Consider the following 7,356-nt stretch of genomic DNA (forward strand, 5'->3'; position numbering starts at 1 on the left):
AGCCCAGCCCTGCCGCTCGGACTCCGTCACTGCGCCCGCTCGCTCATTCACCTGCCCCGGGCATGTGCTGTGGGTAGCCCAGCCCTGCTGTTTGGCCAGTTCTAAGTCCAGGCAATGGCTACAGCTCAGCAGCTTGGCCCCACCAATGACTTGTGAGGGACAGGCACTGGTTAGGCTGGGGGCAGTGCAGTGGCAAAGGGATGGGCTGGCTCTGGCCAGAGGGGTGCAAACAAATGGATCAGCTGGAAGCACATCAGTTCTCCTTTGGGATGGCTCTAGGGATATTCTAACGGGCTGAGGGACAGGACGACTGGGAGCCTCCAGCTACATCGGGGACTTGACAAGGTCCCTGTGTGTTAGCTTTTCATATTGCATGGGGCTCTTGTAGGATAGGCCAGGGAAGGGCAGAATCACGACATTCTAGCTCTGCTGCCAAGGGGCTATTACAAGAAAATAACCATCCCATGCTGTGCTTCTAAAGCTCCTGCGTGCTGCTCTGCCCGCCGACCATGCCTGCAAGTCCCCCTCCAAGCCAGAGCTGGGGCCTGGATCCCAGGAATGCCCTGCTGCTCCAATGAGAGGCTCTGGGGAGTTACCACATGCCTGCCTGAGCCCTGCTGCTGCCCTGCAAGTTCCCTGTTTCTCCGGAGGAGGCTGGCTTTGGGGACAAATCCCTGCTATGGCTCACGTGCCGTCCCGCAGAGGAAAGAAGCAGAATCCTCAGGGCAAGATAAACAGTCCCTGCACGGAGCAGGCCCTGAGCAGTCTCCAGCTGAGGCGACGGGTGCAGCAGCTCTGTCAGACACTAAATCTCCCCTCCTCCGAGGGACCCACTGTGCTGCAGAGAGAGGGGACCGTGCGCGCTGAGCCACACACAGGAGCAAGCAAATAAATAAGAGCAAGGGAAGGCGAAGGCGTGCGAGGGCTGGAAGATAGTTCTGTGGGGCCCGGCTGGCGCTGACATCCCCCCCAGCACATAATCACATTCAAAGCAGAGCTGGTGTGAGGCAGTTCTCCTCCAGCACAGCAATAAAAGAAAACAACACGCTTAATAATTCAGCACCAGGAGAGGGTGATCACCACGGCAGGCAGGGGAAGAGAACCCAGGCTTTCACTCATTCCTACCTTGGTGTCCAAGGCCTCCCCCGCTTCCCCCCAGAACCCTGCAAGCACAGCCCCACCCCTCGCCTCGGGGAGCGAGTCCCAACTGCTGCTCCCTCCCCTCCCCCCCAGAAATTGAGGAGGGCCTGGTGGTGAAGACCTGGGGTGGGTCAAGGGGAAACTGGGTGCAACGTCCAGCTCTGCCCCAGGGTGAGTTCCCTCCACATCTGTAAGAGGGGGCCAGTAACCCTTCCCTGCCACAGGGACACAAGGCTAAAGCCCTCAGTGTCTGTGAGAAGGGCTATAGGACAGCCTAGAAATAAACCTCTCTCCCCTTAACAAGACTCCCCAGGTCAGAAAGGGAAACCCGTGCGGGAGAGGGAGATTTTGTGCTGTCCTGCTGGGGAGAAGAGGCTAGGATACAGGCAGGTCACTGTTTGGCTGTGTGTGTTTTTCTTCTCCTAGCTATTCCATGGCCAGCATTACCAGCAGGGATTCCCCTTCCTCCCTTCCCGGCTAAGCTGTGTGATGTTGAACAGGGAGGTAGCTGGCTCTCAGTGAGCATTAGAAGGGATCCCTGGGTATGACTCTACATCACTTTGGGACCCTCTGACACAAATCACCATAATAAACTTGACCACAAAACCACTGTTAGTTCCTGTTTGACAGTGTTTACCTTGCTGTTCCCAACTCGGTTTGTGCCTTGCCTGGCCCGGGCTCTCCTGCTGCTCCCTCTGTTCAAGGCAGGGCATTACGGAGCCGTGGAATCGATGGCAATCTCCCCAACCCAGCATCCTGACTTCTCTACAGGAAGAAACAGGCCAGATGCCTTGTGCTGGGAACCTAGCACATCTCAGCAGGTATGGGCTAGACCTGTGCTTGGATGCAAGACCTCCTGGGGATGAGGCCTTGGTAATTTAATAGGTAGTGCTCGTCACATGGGAGCCAGTCCTGGACCTGTATCCCAGAACAGCCCCGGAGGGACACTGAGCAGCAAAAGATAGAATTGCTGGCTGAGACAGAGACCAGACCAGCACTTACTAAGAGCCACACATTCTACAAAGGAGACCCACTGGTGAATGCCACAATGCATGCCTATCTTTGTGGGACTAGCCTGTATAGACAGACAGGAATTGGGTATATGCATATGCAAATATCTGAGTAAGAACATAAGAATGGCCATACTGGGTCAGACCAAAGGTCCATCCAGCCCTGTATCCTGTCTGCCGACAGTAGCCAATGCCAGGTGCCCCAGAGGGAGTGAACCTAACAGGTAATGATCAAGTGATCTCTCTCCTGCCATCCATCTCCACCCTCTGACAAACAGAGGCTAGGGTCACCCTTCCTTACCCATCCTGGCTAATAGCCATTAATGGACTTAACCTCCATGAATTTATCTAGTTCTTTTTTAAATCCTGTTATAGTCCTAGCCTTCATCTAAGCATCTAAATACCTGATTTGTGGGCACAACTCCATTTTTTTAAAGCTTTTTTTTTTGCGACTCTTTAAAAATCTGCCCCACAAATCTCCTGGCAATTTTTGCTAGCGTCATGGACTCTAAAGTCCCAAGCAAACATCCTGCCTTCCCTCAATTCCCTCTGCTGCATTTGTTGTTTTGAGATATTGTTGTTGCAGAAATGGCTGGTACATTCCACCCCAGAGATGGCTACATTTGAGGGATGAGGGGAGAGACTGCTGAGTATACTGCTTGCACAGTTTAGGGTCCCTTGGTACAAAGGGCACTATAGCAGCGTAGATGAGTGTTATAGACACAGCTGAATTGGGCTAAGAATCCATCCAGTACGGGAAATCGGAGGAGGCGGGACAATCACGCACATGGTTGGTGGGTTTTAGCCACCAGCCTACAAGACCTGAAAGTTGGCTTTCAAATGGGAGCTCTTTTAGAAATGCACTTCTGCAAAAGGTCCAGCCATTGAAGCCATTCCCCGAGTGACTATGCTGGAGCTCCTTATCGCATCAGGCTCTGAGCAGATTTGGGAACTATCCTTGCAGAGCAGCGTGGGGACTGATTGCTCAGGGGGCTGGGAATGGGAGTGGGAGCCAGGTCACTGGCTCAGACCTGCCCCAGGCCAGGACGGCCAAACAGTGTTCGCCTGTGATGCATGTGACACCACTTGTGGTGAGAACATTCTTCCCATGGGGCAGGCGTCTACTTCACAAAACTCTCACTGAGTGTGTCTGAGCAAAGAATGGGCTGGAGAGGCCGACGTGTGGGGAGGTCTGGATGCTCTGCCTGCTTGGGAGTATATAAGGGGCATGAACTCTTTGGGGCTGCCAGTTTGGATGTTAATGAGCTGGTGCCTTGACCCTGCCTGTCAGCACTGCTAAGCCCTTCTTCCAGCCCTGCCTTTATTAGAAATCGTGCCTGTGACTGGAGCCAACGTCCGCTCTCTTTGCCTCACTCTTGTTTCTTTTTTTGAACCCGGTTATACCTTTGGCCTTCAAAGCACCCCCTGGCAACAAGTTCCATAGGCTGACTGTGTGTTGTATGAAGAAGTACTTTCTTATGGTTGTTTTAAACCTGCTACCTATATTAATTTAATCTGGTGACCCCTGGTTCTTGTGTTATGTGAAGGGGTAAATAACACTTCCTTATTCACTTTCTCCACACCAGTCATGATTTTATAGATCTCTATTGTATCCCCCCCTTAGTCGCCTCTTTTCCAAACTGAACAAGTCTCCGTTTTTTAAATCTCTCCTTCTATGGAAGCTGTTCCAGACCCCTGATCATTTTTGTTGCCCTTCTCTGTACCTTTTCCAATTCCAATAGATCTTTTTTGAGATGGGGCGATCACATCGGCACGCGGTTTTCAAGATGTGGATGTACCATGGATTTATATAGAGGCAATGTGATATTTTCTGTCTTATCTATCCCTTTCTTAATGATTCCCAAGATTCTATTCGCTTCTTTGACTGCTGCTGCTCATTGAGTGGATGTTTCCAGAGAACTATTCACGGTGACTCCAAGATCTCTTTCTTGAGTGGTAACAGCTAATTTAGATCCTCCTCATTTTGTATCTATAGTTGGAATTACGTTTGCCAATATTCATTGCTTTGCATTTATCAACATTGAATTTCAGCTGCCAGTTTGTTGCCCAGTCACCCAGTTTAGTGAGATCCCTTTGTAACTCTTGCAGTGAGTCTGCTTTGGACTTAACTATCTTGAATAGTTTTGTATCATCTGCAGACTTTGCCACCTCACTGTTTACCCCTTTTTCCAGATCATGTATGAATACGTTGAACAGCACTGGTCCCAGTACAGATCCTTGGGGATACCACTAGCTACTTCTCTCCATTCTGAAAACTGACCATTTATTCCTACCTTTTGTTTCCTGCCTTGTAACCAGTTACTGATCCATGAGAGGACCTTCCCTCTTATCCCATGACTGCCTACTTTGCTTAAGAGCCTTTGCTGAGGGACCTTGTCAAAGGCTTTCTGAAATTCCAAGTACATTATATTCACTGGATCCCCCTTGTCCACATGCTTGTTGACCCACTCAAAGAATTCTAATAGATTGGTGAGGCATAATTACCCTGTACAAAAGCCACGTTGACTCTTCATGTTGAACCCAAATCATGTTCATCTAGGTGTCTGATAATTCTATTCTTTACTATAGTTTCAACCAATTTGCCTGGTACTGAAGTTAGCTTACTGGCCTGTAATTGCCAGGATCGCCTCTGGAGCCTTTTTTAAAAATTAGCATCACATTAGCTATCCGCCCTCACCTAGTACAGAAGCCTATTTAAGTGATAGGTTACATACCACTGGGAACACAAAGCAGGGGCCTCCCTGAAAAGCGGAAGTTGCCCCAGCGCTGAGCTTGATGAAGATATATGATATCCCCACTTCCCCAGCGCTCTAAACAAATCCCTGCACAGCTCATTCTCGATAGCTGTATATAGCACAAAGAGTCAGCAATGCCAGCACGCACAAAGCAACTCATGGGCACAACATCCCTAACCCATGCCAGCTGCCAAGCCTCCTCTCCAGAGACCCATCCCCCAGTTAGCTCCCTGCACTGGCATGCACCATTCCAGAAAGTCTCGGCCTCCTGCCACTGGTTGGAGCCATGAAAAGCTACTTGTCTACATCCAGCAGCAGTGACAGACAGAAGGGAACTGAGCAAGCCATTCACCTCGCTTTCCCCAGCTGGCAGATCCCCAGTCCACATGTGTGATCCAGCTGCTTAACCCATAACCTGTGGAGCAACAGGGTGGATTGTGCCAGTGAGACAGAGACAGCAGCTGGTATCAGCCCGACACAGCTGGCCTGGCGATCAGAGTGCACTGGCAGATGCCGCACAGAGGAGCAAATGGGGACCCCAGACGTAGCCTGAGATACAAAACACATTCTTATCTCTCAATGTCTATTCAGAAAAGGAAAGTGTCTTTGTACCTTTTATTCAGCCAAGTTTCCCCTGTGGTGCTCACACTGGACTCTCTAAGAAAAGAAAGAAGGAAGAAGAAGAATTAAAATCAATTATCATTATCGCTAACTTGCTTACAGTCAATGCCATTTGCTCATTGACTGGCAAAATGTTTGACTACATAGTATTATCTCCCTAGGAGTTCCGGGAAACCTGCCCTGGTTAAAAGCTTGCTGCTCTCCACCTTTCAAAGAAAGGGTGAACGAGACATTTTCGTTCTTTCTAAAGAACACCAAGGAACCAGCAGTCAGGCAGCTCAGCTTCATTCCTGGGCCGGCTGAAGTCCATGCTATACAGGCACATTCCATGTCGTATATTTCACTACCAGAAGCAGCATCTTCTCAATCTAGTTTTTGGTGGATTTTCGCACTCACAGCAGTGAAGGGCTGAAAGGACTATGTGGAGCCAGACGTGATGCAGGTTGGTGCTGCATGTCTCCCATTTGTCAATGCACTTCCAGCCTGGTCTGCGAGTCCAGGGCCCCCAGTCTATGCTACCAATACACCTCAAGCCTGACTTGCAGCACCTGCACCTACCATGCTCTATTCTGGCCTTCCCATAGCTCTGAAAGTGCACTTCAGTCTCTACCCCGAGCCCCATCTACCCCCATACTAGTTCTGTACAGTACTGGCTGCTGTTTTAAAAGTTAAAAGATGTGCTTAAGAATGGCCACACTGGGTCAGACCAATGGTCCATTAGCCAGTATCCCATCTTCTGACAGTGGCCAATGCCAGGTGCCCCAGAGGGAATGAACAGAACAGGGAATCACCAAGTGATCCATCCCGTCGCTCATTCCCAGCTTCTGGCAAACACAGAGGCTAGGGACACCATCTCTGCCCATCCTGGCTAATAGCCATGGATGGACCTATCCTCCATGAACTTATCTAGTACTTTATGAACCTGTTATAGTCTTGGCCTTCACAGCATCTTCTAGCAAGGAGTTCCATAGGTTGACTGTGCGTTGTGTGAAGAAATACTTCCTTTTGTTTGTTTTAAACCTGCTGCCTGTTAATTTCGTGTGGTGACCCCTAGTTCTTGTGCTACGAGAAGGAGTAAATAACACTTCCTTATTTACTTTCTCCACACCAGTCTATCATATCCCCCTTAGTCGTCTCTTTTCCAAGCTGAAAAGTCCCAGTCTTATTAATCTTTCCTCATATGGAAGCTGTTCCATACCTCTAATCATTTCTGTTGCCCTTTTCTGAACGTTTTCCAATTCCAATATATCTTTTTTGAGATGGGGCGATCACATCTGCACGCAGTATTCAAGATGTGGGTGTACCATGGATTTATATAGCGGCAATAAGATATTTTCTGTCTTATTATCTATCCCTTTCTTTATGATTCCCAACATTCTGTTCACTTTTTTGACTGCATAAGAAAAGTGGGGACAGAACATGCTCCAGAGGGGAGGAGTTGTATGGCTTGCTGCTTCACAGGTATATAAGTACAGAATGTAGCCGTTCTGCAGCGCTGCCAATGCCCCTCAGCCCAGACCCACAGCACCCCCGGTACTCTACTGGTCTGTATTGGGTCCCAACACAGCTCTGCCAATGCCCCTCAGCCCAGACCCACAGCACACCCGGCACTCTACTGGTCTGTATTGAGTCCCAACACAGCGCTACCAATGCCCCTCAGCCCAGACCCACAGCACCCCCTGCCTCTCCACTGGCTGGGTCCCAACACAGCTCTGCCAATGCCCCTCAGTCCCATCCCCCCCAAATCATGAGATTTTAAAAATAAAAAAGGTGGGCCCTTTCTGTGCCTTCTGGCTTTTGAGTCCTTAGGGGGTCACATTTTGCAGCTT

The 7,356-nt window shown here is 49.7% G+C and overlaps 1 protein-coding gene across 1 annotated transcript in view; it reads right to left on the bottom strand.

Annotated features, from left to right (window-relative positions):
* Positions 1-5,565, bottom strand: part of RBFOX3 (RNA binding fox-1 homolog 3) — a 90,609-nt gene extending 85,044 nt beyond the window's left edge. Inside the window, exon 1 of the mRNA XM_024205955.3 lies at positions 5,519-5,565. The gene's annotated coding sequence lies outside the window, so the exon portion shown is untranslated. The remainder of the gene's footprint in view (positions 1-5,518) is intronic.
* Between the last annotated feature and the right edge of the window lie 1,791 nt (positions 5,566-7,356).

Source organism: Terrapene carolina, unplaced genomic scaffold (assembly GCF_002925995.2).
Source record: "Terrapene carolina triunguis isolate 2854851 unplaced genomic scaffold, T_m_triunguis-2.0 Scaffold192, whole genome shotgun sequence".
Lineage (NCBI taxonomy): Eukaryota > Metazoa > Chordata > Testudines > Emydidae > Terrapene > Terrapene triunguis.